Below are 11,630 nucleotides of genomic sequence, written 5' to 3'. Positions count from 1 at the left end.
CCAGTCTGATATGCAGTAGATGCGTTCTATGTGCGCTATTTCTATGCTTCCCGTGCTTAAGTTTGGTTTTTGTTTTGTCTTACTTTCTGTTTTGTATGATGGCTTTAAACAGCTAAAAAATTCGATATTTTTGTTGATTTAAAATATATGGATGCTACAATTATTCTCTAGACTATAGATTGCTTGGTTTGTCAAAAACGGACATTAGGCGAACATGATAGAACTAGTGACTGACAGGCAGGCTGCTCTTATATAATTCACCACAGGGTGGCGCTGTTGACTGACAGCGGTTTTGGATCGGTCTCTTTAAACTGTCACCCGTCTCTCTCTCTCTCTCTCTGTTGGTTTGAGGCTCAATCCCCCAGTTAAACTGTACAGGTTAAACTAACTTCTGACACTGGGTCTGCCTTGTCAGTTTTCTTTGTGGTTAAAGGGTAGGAAGCAAGAGTTTTTACTCACCAATGTAACAACACAGTGTGGTCAAAGTCTTAGTAACTTAGTTGTAGTCACCATCTGGTTACCTATAACGACAAACAGATGTTTTTTGGGGTTATTACATATTTATCTCATTTCTGGATATCTTCTAAACTACCCACAATGTACTGTTTCTCAACGTCATATAGAGGATCTACTCTGTACTACCGAGTTTGTATGCTAGCTCAGTAGCTAGCTCAAGCTGGCTAACGTTAGCCACTAGCCATGCTAGCATGTAATTACATTCCAGACCAAGGGTTGGTGGTGGTGAGCTACAATCCACCAATCACAGGAAGCAGATGGGGCACATGCTCATGCTCGTCACAGAGTTTGTGGCTGTGTTATCTAGTGGGACCCCGTTAGCACAGCAGGCTCTGGTGCCTTCTTCCCATGGGCTCAAAATGAAAGAGAAAATCATACCTACTTGCTCTAATTGTGTAGTACCTCGTCTGTTGTCCTTTTTGTTTGGTCAACTTTTCGGCATGTTCTCTGTGAAGTAAGCTAAGGGAGTTTTGTAACTTTTTCCACCTAGCCTTAGTGTTAGCGCGCTAGCTGACGGTCATCTAGACTCTTATCTATTTGGGATTTCCCTGACTAATATTATACCCTCTGAAAGATATATTATTATATTATTAAGGATGTAATATATATTATAATATTATTAAGGATGTAATATATATTATAATATTATTAAGGATAACTACCGAATACATTTAAGGAGGAGAACGAGAGAAGAGGGAGGAGAGGGAGGGATGCAGGGAGAGGGGGAATGAGAGAGGAGAGGGAGGGATGCAGGGAGAGGGGGGAGGAGAGAGGAGAGGGAGGGATGCAGGGAGAGGGGGGAGGAGAGAGGAGAGGGAGGGATGCAGGGAGAGGGGGAATGAGAGGAGAGGGAGGGATGCAGGGAGAGGGGGAATGAGAGAGGAGAGGGAGGGATGCAGGGAGAGGGGGAATGAGGGAGGAGAGGGAGGGATGCAGGGAGAGGGGGAATGAGAGAGGAGAGGGAGGGATGCAGGGAGAGGGGAATGAGAGAGGAGAGGGAGGGATGCAGGGAGAGGGAATGAGAGAGGAGAGGGAGGGATGCAGGGAGAGGAGGAATGAGAGAGGAGAGGGAGGGATGCAGGGAGAGGGGGGAGGAGAGGGAGGGATGCAGGGAGAGGGGGAATGAGAGAGGAGAGGGAGGGATGCAGGGAGAGGGGGAATGAGAGTAGAGGGAGGGATGCAGGGAGAGGGGGAGGAGAGGGAGGGATGCAGGGAGAGGGGGAATGAGAGGAGAGGGAGGGATGCAGGGAGAGGGGGGAGGAGAGAGGAGAGGGAGGGGTGCAGGGAGAGGGGGAATGAGAGAGGAGAGGGAGGGATGCAGGGAGAGGGGGAATGAGAGGAGAGGGAGGGATGCAGGGAGAGGGGGAATGAGAGGAGAGGGAGGGATGCAGGGAGAGGGGGAATGAGAGGAGAGGGAGGGATGCAGGGAGAGGGGGAATGAGAGGAGAGGGAGGGATGCAGGGAGAGGGGGAATGAGAGGAGAGGGAGGGATGCAGGGAGAGGGGGAATGGGAGGGAGGGATGCAGGGAGAGGGAATGAGAGGAGAGGGAGGGAAAGCGAGGGATGCAGGGAGAGGGGGAATGAGAGAGGGAGGGATGCAGGGAGAGGGGGAATGAGAGGAGAGGGAGGGATGCAGGGAGAGGGGAATGAGAGGAGAGGGAGGGATGCAGGGAGAGGGGGAATGAGAGGAGAGGGAGGGATGCAGGGAGAGGGGGGAGGAGAGGGAGGGATGCAGGGAGAGGGGGAATGGGGGAGGAGAGGGAGGGATGCAGGGAGAGGGAATGAGAGAGGAGAGGGAGGGATGCAGGGAGAGGGGGAATGAGAGAGGAGAGGGAGGGATGCAGGGAGAGGGAATGAGAGAGGAGAGGGAGGGATGCAGGGAGAGGGGGGAGGAGAGAGGAGAGGGAGGGATGCAGGGAGAGGGAATGAGAGGAGAGGGAGGGATGCAGGGAGAGGGGGAATGAGAGAGGAGAGGGAGGGATGCAGGGAGAGGGGGAATGAGAGGAGAGGGAGGGATGCAGGGAGAGGGGGAATGAGAGGAGAGGGAGGGATGCAGGGAGAGGGGGAATGAGAGGAGAGGGAGGGATGCAGGGAGAGGGGGAATGAGAGGAGAGGGAGGGATGCAGGGAGAGGGTGAATGAGAGAGGAGAGGGAGGGATGCAGGGAGAGGGGGAATGGGAGGGAGGGATGCAGGGAGAGGGAATGAGAGGAGAGGGAGGGAAAGCGAGGGATGCAGGGAGAGGGGGAATGAGAGAGGGAGGGATGCAGGGAGAGGGGGAATGAGAGGAGAGGGGGAATGGGGGAGGAGAGGGAGGGATGCAGGGAGAGGGAATGAGAGGAGAGGGAGGGAAAGCGAGGGATGCAGGGAGAGGGGGAATGAGAGAGGGAGGGATGCAGGGAGAGGGGGAATGAGAGGAGAGGGGGAATGGGGGAGGAGAGGGAGGGATGCAGGGAGAGGGGAATGAGAGGAGAGGGAGGGATGCAGGGAGAGGGGGAATGAGAGAGGAGAGGGAGGGATGCAGGGAGAGGGGGAATGAGAGAGGAGAGGGAGGGATGCAGGGAGAGGGGGAATGAGAGAGGAGAGGGAGGGATGCAGGGAGAGGGGGAATGGGGGAGGAGAGGGAGGGATGCAGGGAGAGGGAATGAGAGGAGAGGGGGAATGGGGGAGGAGAGGGAGGGATGCAGGGAGAGGGGAATGAGAGGAGAGGGAGGGATGCAGGGAGAGGGGAATGAGAGGAGAGGGAGGGATGCAGGGAGAGGGGAATGAGAGGAGAGGGAGGGATGCAGGGAGAGGGAGGGATGCAGGGAGAGGGGGGAGGAGAGAGGAGAGGGAGGGATGCAGGGAGAGGGGGGAGGAGAGAGGAGAGGGAGGGATGCAGGGAGAGGGGAATGGGAGGAGAGGAAAGGATGCAGGGAGAGGGGGAATGAGAGGAGAGGGAGGGATGCAGGGAGAGGGGGAATGAGAGAGGAGAGGGAGGGATGCAGGGAGAGGGGAATGAGAGGAGAGGGAGGGGTGCAGGGAGAGGGGGAATGAGAGAGGAGAGGGAGGGATGCAGGGAGAGGGGGAATGAGAGGAGAGGGAGGGATGCAGGGAGAGGGGGAATGAGAGGAGAGGGAGGGGTGCAGGGAGAGGGGGAATGAGAGAGGAGAGGGAGGGATGCAGGGAGAGGGGGAATGAGAGGAGAGGGAGATGGGTGCAGGGAGAGGGGAATGAGAGAGAAGGATACATTCAGCCACTCAGCGGTCAGCATTAATCATCAGACATTAAATTTGTCATGTTTTTTTAACAATGTAAAAGCCGTCTGTCTTTCTGGTTTACTGTTATTCTGTTAAATGAAAACGGGCTCAACTGCTCTGTGGTCAGAAAATATACTGTCTTTTGTAGCTCTGTTGGGAGAAAAATTACTTTGGTAGCGAATATCAAGACTTGTAGATAATTGTTCTTATAATTGTTTCTACATTATAGTGGAACGCTACCTGTAACTGGTAGAGAAGGGTTTCAGATCTGACTGCATGCTGTCATTACAACAGACACACAGACAGTACCTCCTAACAACACACAGACACACAGAATGACAGAACCTCCTATCAACACACAGACACACACAGACAGTACCTCCTAACAACACACAGACACACACAGACAGTACCTCCTAACAACACACAGACACACACACACACAGACAGTACCTCCTAACAACACACAGACACACACAGACAGTACCTCCTAACAACACACAGACAGACACAGACAGTACCTCCTAACAACACACAGACACACACAGACAGTACCTCCTAACAACACACAGACACACACAGACAGTACCTCCTAACAACACACAGACACACACAGACAGTACCTCCTAACAACACAGACACACAGACAGTACCTCCTAACAACACACACACAGACAGTACCTCCTAACAACACACACACAGACAGTACCTCCTAACAACACACAGACACACACAGACAGTACCTCCTAACAACACACAGACACACACAGACAGTACCTCCTAACAACACACAGACACACACACACACAGACAGTACCTCCTAACAACACACAGACACACACAGACAGTACCTCCTAACAACACACAGACAGACACAGACAGTACCTCCTAACACACAGACACACACAGACAGTACCTCCTAACAACACACAGACACACACAGACAGTACCTCCTAACAACACACAGACACACACAGACAGTACCTCCTAACAACACAGACACACAGACAGTACCTCCTAACAACACACACACAGAGGGTACCTCCTAACAACACACACACAGACAGTACCTCCTAACAACACACAGACACACACAGACAGTACCTCCTAACAACACAGACACAGACAGACAGTACCTCCTAACAACACACAGACACACAGACAGTACCTCCTAACAACACACACACAGAGGGTACCTCCTAACAACACACACACAGACAGTACCTCCTAACAACACACAGACACACACAGACAGTACCTCCTAACAACACACAGACACACACAGACAGTACCTCCTAACAACACAGACACAGACAGACAGTACCTCCTAACAACACACAGACACACAGACAGTACCTCCTAACAACACACAGACACACAGACAGTACCTCCTAACACACAGACACACACAGACAGACAGTACCTCCTAACAACACACAGACACACACAGACAGACAGTACCTCCTAACAACACACAGACACACACAGACAGTACCTCCTAACAACACACAGACAGACAGTACCTCCTAACAACACACAGACAGACAGTACCTCCTAACAACACACAGACAGACAGTACCTCCTAACAACACACAGACAGACAGTACCTCCTAACAACACACAGACAGACAGTACCTCCTAACAACACACAGACAGACAGTACCTCCTAACAACACACAGACACACAGACAGTACCTCCTAACAACACACACACACAGACAGTACCTCCTAACAACACACACACAGACAGTACCTCCTAACAACACACAGACAGACAGTACCTCCTAACAACACACAGACACACACAGACAGTACCTTCTAACAACACACAGACAGTACCTCCTAACAACACACAGACACACAGACAGTACCTCCTAACAACACACACACACAGACAGTACCTCCTAACAACACACACACAGACAGTACCTCCTAACAACACACAGACAGACAGTACCTCCTAACAACACACAGACACACACAGACAGTACCTCCTAACAACACACAGACACACAGACAGTACCTCCTAACAACACACAGACACACAGACAGTACCTCCTAACAACACACAGACAGACACAGACAGTACCTCCTAACAACACACAGACACACACAGACAGAACCTCCTAACAACACACAGACACACAGACAGTACCACCTAACAACACACAGACACACACAGACAGTACCACCTAACAGCACACAGACACACACAGACAGTACCTCCTAACAACACACAGACAGTACCTCCTAACAACACACAGACACAGACAGACAGTACCTCCTAACAACACACAGACACACACAGACAGTACCTCCTAACAACACACAGACACACACAGACAGTACCTCCTAACAACACACAGACACACACAGACAGTACCTCCTAACAACACACAGACACACAGACAGTACCTCCTAACAACACACAGACACACAGACAGACAGTACCTCCTAACAACACACAGACAGACAGTACCTCCTAACACACAGACACACACAGACAGTACCTCCTAACAACACACAGACACACACAGACAGTACCTCCTAACAACACACAGACACACACAGACAGTACCTCCTAACAACACACAGACACAGACACACAGACAGTACCTCCTAACAACACACAGACACACACAGACAGTACCTACTAACAACACACAGACACACACAGACAGTACCTCCTAACAACACACAGACACACACAGACAGTCCCTTGGTTGAAAGCAGCTGAATAGGCTATGGTGCCAGTTGTACTGTGAGTATCAGTCTAACCAACCGCTGTGTGGAAACTGACTGCAGGAGCTTCACTATAGTGCACTACTTTTGACCAGAGCCCTATGGGGATAGTGCACTATACAGGGAATAGGGTGCCATTGGGGACGCCTCATGGGGGAAGGTGGTCCTTGTTGTTGAAGGTTAGGATTGGGGAGGGAAAACTGAGGTGGAGCTACTTCCTAACGGGGATAGTTATAACTACCTTAACCCGAACACAACTACGATCTGCCACTTTGGGTTTACAAAACTGTCATTGTAAATGGGAGAAAAAAAAATACTATATATTATTTGTATTTTAAATCATTTCAAATAAAAACTTTTTAAATGAGATGTTTCCATCTGTTATCAAGGGTTAATATTGTTTCTCTCACACATGCACATACATAGGAGTGCATACACGTGTGCACGCACACACAAACACACAGGAATCTTGGAAACCCAATCGAAAAGGAGGGGAGGGGAGGGGGGGTGCGTTGACTTGATGTTCCGGGGCATTTCTTAGAATACACTTCCTGTTCTCTCAAACCATAAGAATGTGACCTCATAGAACACATGCCTTCTGTCTCTTTAATGCAACAGTAGATATGATGTATCTAAAGCAGAGAGCTTCTCTCCCGGGTGGTGAGGGTGGAAACCCCTGCACAAAGATCGGACAGGTTTTGACTTCCATTCTAACACAGCATATATCCGAGTATCGAAATGCGTCCAGGTCCGATACTGACACACAGTTGGACGTACCAAGAAATGGATCGCCTTGTCAGAGACTCATCTCACATGCATTAACACATGCAGACACATCTCAAATCTAATTTTATTTGTCACATGCGCCGAATACAACAGGTGTAGACCTTACCGTGAAATGATGACTTACAAGCCCTTAACCAACATTGCAGTTCAAGAAAAAGAGTTAAGAAAATATTTACTAAAGAAACTAAAGTCAAAAATAAAATAAAAAGTAACACAGTAAAATAACAATAACGAGGCTATATACAGGGGGTACCGGTACCCAGTCAATGTGCGGGGGAACAGGTTAGTCCAGGTAATTTATACAGGTAGGTAGGGGTAAGGTAACTGCATAGATAATAAACGGCAATGTAAATGTAAATAGTCCGGGTGGCCATTGGATTAATTGTTCAGCAGTCTTATGGCTTTGGGGTAGAAGCTGTTAAGGAGCCTTTTGGACCTAGACTTGGTGCTCCGGTAACGCTTGCCGTGTGGAAGCAGAGAGAACAGTCTATGACTTGGGTGACTGGAGTCCTTCCTCTGACATCGCCTGGTATAGAGGTCCTGGATGGCAGGAAGCTTGGCCCCAGTGATGTACTGGGCCGTACGCACTACCCTCTGTAGCGCCTTACGGTCAGATGCCGAGCAGTTGCCATACCAGGCGGTGATGCAACCAGTCAGGATGCTCTCGATGGTGCAGCTGTAGAACCTTTTGAGGATCTGAGGACCCATGCCAAATCTTTTCAGTCTCCTGAGGGGGAAAAGGTGTTGTCGTGCCCGCTACACAACTGTCTTGGTGTGTTTGGACCATGATAGTTTGTTGGTGATGTGGACAACAAGGAACTTAACTCTCGACCCACTTCACTGCAGCACCGTCGATGTTAATGGGGGCGTGTATCTGGGATAAATGCTGTGTCAAATGCTTCGACCCACCTTGATACAGCCCGTCATGCTAACATCTCAAAAGGAAGCATTTGATCCCTTATTTGAATAATTGTATTATCATTTATCTTTAAATTAAAGGTGCTTACCATGAAAATAGTTTTGAAATGACTCGATCACAATTTATGACGTTGTCCGGATGGCTGACCATATGTTGGCGATCACAAGAGTGAAACACACCTTACCTTTCCTCCGGGCGTGATGTTCCCACAGACCCTGAGAGTATGAACACTGTGTGAAAATGAGAGTTGAATCAACAAAAATAAATGTTATTGTGTGAATTAAATTGTCGTGTTTGGTTTGTTTCAAGAGTTCATAAAGAGCTGCGAATTGTGATATGTTACATTATTTAGCAGACGCTCTTATCCAGAGCGACTTACAGTTAGTGAAAACATGTTTTTTTTTTATACTGGCCCCCTGTGGGAATCGAACCCACAACCCTGGCGTTGCAAACACCATGCTCTATCAACTGGGCTACATCCCTGCCGGCCATTCCCTCCCCTACCCTGGGCGACGCTGGGCCAATTGTGCGCCGCCCCATGGGTCTCCCGGTCGCGACAGAGCCTGGATTTGAACCAGGATCTCTAGTGGCACAGCTAGCACTGTGATGCAATGCCTTAGACCACTGCGCCACTCGGGATATGGTGCTATGGATTGCTTTTGACAGTTACTGTGTTGATCAGTTACTTTGTTAATCAGTTCGTCAGTTCATAGAGGGGGTGACACAGGTGTGTTATTATCTCTTATCATAAATTGGGTTAAATAATAAGATTAGGTTTTCTAACCGCTCTGGATTAAAACCAAATTATGATAAATGCACCATATTACGTATTGGATCGCTAAAAATGGGGCCAATCATCTATTCCGTGCCTTCCACATGTTGTTATGTTACAGCCTTGACCTGGCAACGGAGGTTGACCTGGCAACGGAGGTTGACCTGGCAACGGAGGTTGAGGTTAGCTGAAGGCTGGGACTAAAAACAAACAAAAGATAACTATTGTAAAATATACTGTGTCCGTAAAATGTATATAGTATGTATAAGCTGGAAGTAGAAGCTAGGTATTATTGTCCATTAGTTTACCCCAATTAGGGGAGGGGTGGCAGGGTTAGGGGGAAATATATTTTTTCCTCACAGCAAGGCTGCCGGCCCAGATGGCATCCCAAGCCGCGTCCTCAGAGCAGCTGGCTGGAGTGTTTACGGATATATTCAATCTCTCCCTATCCCAGTCTGCTGTCCCCACTTGCTTCAAGATGTCCACCATTGTTCCTGTACCCAAGAAAAAAAAGGTAACTGAACTAAATGACTATCGCCCCATAGCACCTGAACCTTAGTCAGTGGTGGAAAAAGTACCCAATTTTCATACTTGAGTAAAAGTAAAGATACCTTAATAGAAAATGACTCAAGTAAAAGTCACCCAGTAAAATCCTATTTGAGTAAAAGTCAAAAATTATTTGGTTTTAAAGATACTTAAGTACAAAATAAAAGTAATTGCTAAAATATACTTAAGTATCAAAAGTAAAAGTATAAATCATTTCAAATTCCTTATATTAAGCAAACCAGACAGCACGATTTTCTTGTTTTTTTATTTATTTACGGATAGCCAGGGGCACGCTCCAACACTGACATCATTTACGGATAGCCAGGGGCACACTCCAACACTCAGACATCATTTACGGATATCCAGGGGCACACTCCAACACTCAGACATCATTTACGGATAGCCAGGGGCACGCTCCAACACTCAGACATCATTTACGGATAGCCAGGGGCACACTCCAACACTCAGACATCATTTACGGATAGCCAGGGGCACACTCCAACACTCAGACATCATTTACGGATAGCCAGGGGCACACTCCAACACTCAGACATCATTTACGGATAGCCAGGGGCACACTCCAACACTCAGACATCATTTACGGATAGCCAGGGGCACACTCCAACACTCAGACATCATTTACGGATAGCCAGGGGCACACTCCAACACTCAGACATCATTTACGGATAGCCAGGGGCACACTCCAACACTCAGACATCATTTACGGATAGCCAGGGGCACGCTCCAACACTCAGACATCATTTACAAATAAAGCATTTGTATTTAGTGAGTCTGCCAGCTCAGATGCAGTAGTGATGGATTTTCTCTTTAAGTACGTGAATTAGAACATTTTCCTGTCCTGCTACATTTATATTTACATTTACATCACTTAGCAGACGCTCTTATCCAGCGACTTACAAATTGGTGCATTCACCTTAGGATAGCCAATGGGACAACCACCTCTGGGGGGGGGGTTAGAAGGATTACTGTTATACTATTCCAGATATTCCTTAAAGAGGTGGGGTTTCAAGTGTCTCCGGAAGGTGGTCAGTGACTCCGCTGTCCTGGCGTCGTTAGGGAGCTTGTTCCACCATTGGGGTGCCAGAGCAGCGAACAGTTTTGACTGGGCTGAGCGGGAACTGTGCTTCCGTAGAGGTAGGGGAGCCAGCAGGCCAGAGGTGGATGAACGTAGTGCCCTCGTTTGGGTGTAGGGTCTGATCAGAGCCTGAAGGTAAGGAGGTGTCGTTCCCCTCACAGCTCCGTAGGCAAGCACCATGGTCTTGCGAGCTTCAACTGGAAGCCAGTGGAGTGTGTGGAGCATTCAAAATGTAAAGAGTACTTTTGTGCTGTCAGGGAAAATGTATGGAGTAGAAAGTAAATTATTTTCTTTAGGAATGTAGTGGATTAAAAGTAAAAATGGTCAAAAATATAAAAAGTAAAGTACAGATACCACAAAAAACTACTTAAGTAGTACTTTAAAGCATTTTTATTTAAGTACTTTACACCACTGACCATTCTAGCCGGCTACCACCCGGTGCTCTACCCTGCACCTTAGAGATACTTATTTTCCACCATAATTTGCAAATAAATTCATTAAAAATCCTACAATGTGATTTTCTGGATTGTTTTTTTCTCAATTTGTCTGTCATAGTTGACGTGTACCTATGATGAAAATTACAGGCCTCTCTCATCTTTTTAAGTGGGAGAACTTGCACAATTGGTGGCTGACAAAATACTTTTTTTCCCCACTGTAGGACTCGTTTTACTGTGGATATAGATACTTTTGTACCCGTTTCCTCCAGCATCTTCACAAGGTCCTTTGCTGTTGTTCTGGGATTGATTTGCACTTTTCGCACCAAAGTACGTTCATCTCTAGGAGACAGAACGCGTCTCCTTCCTGAGCGCTATGACGGCTGTGTGGTCCCATGGTGTTTATACTTGCGTACTATTGTTTGTACAGATGAACGTGGTACCTTCAGGCGTTTGGAAATCTTGGCTGATTTCTTTTTATTTTCCCATGATGTCAAGCAAAGAGGCACTGAGTTTGAAGGTAGGCCTTGAAATACATCCACAGGTACACCTCCAATTGACTCAAATTATGTCAATTAGCCT

At 48.1% G+C, this 11,630-nt stretch overlaps 1 long non-coding RNA gene across 46 annotated transcripts; it reads right to left on the bottom strand.

Annotated features, from left to right (window-relative positions):
• Positions 1 to 3,713: 3,713 nt before the first annotated feature.
• LOC311120062 lies at positions 3,714 to 6,856 on the bottom strand. Of its 46 annotated transcripts, XR_014612103.1 has the most exons (9): positions 5,946 to 6,856; positions 5,417 to 5,911; positions 5,177 to 5,248; positions 5,078 to 5,109; positions 4,978 to 5,045; positions 4,824 to 4,857; positions 4,571 to 4,737; positions 4,207 to 4,530; positions 4,078 to 4,166 (listed from the first exon to the last, which is right to left on the bottom strand). It is a non-coding gene; the product is annotated as an uncharacterized lncRNA (long non-coding RNA). The 46 variants fall into 46 exon arrangements; XR_014612095.1 differs by having other exon boundaries at positions 4,074 to 4,166; positions 4,207 to 4,376; positions 4,435 to 4,530; positions 4,978 to 5,248; XR_014612096.1 differs by having other exon boundaries at positions 4,075 to 4,166; positions 4,207 to 4,376; positions 4,407 to 4,530; positions 4,978 to 5,248.
• Between the last annotated feature and the right edge of the window lie 4,774 nt (positions 6,857 to 11,630).

Source organism: Coregonus lavaretus (genome assembly GCF_964263955.1).
Source record: "Coregonus lavaretus genome assembly, contig: HAP1_SCAFFOLD_4496, whole genome shotgun sequence".
In the NCBI taxonomy this organism is placed as follows: Eukaryota; Metazoa; Chordata; class Actinopteri; order Salmoniformes; family Salmonidae; genus Coregonus; species Coregonus lavaretus.
Note: the sequence above shows the minus strand (reverse complement) of the source record. Positions and strands in the feature narration are given on the sequence as shown.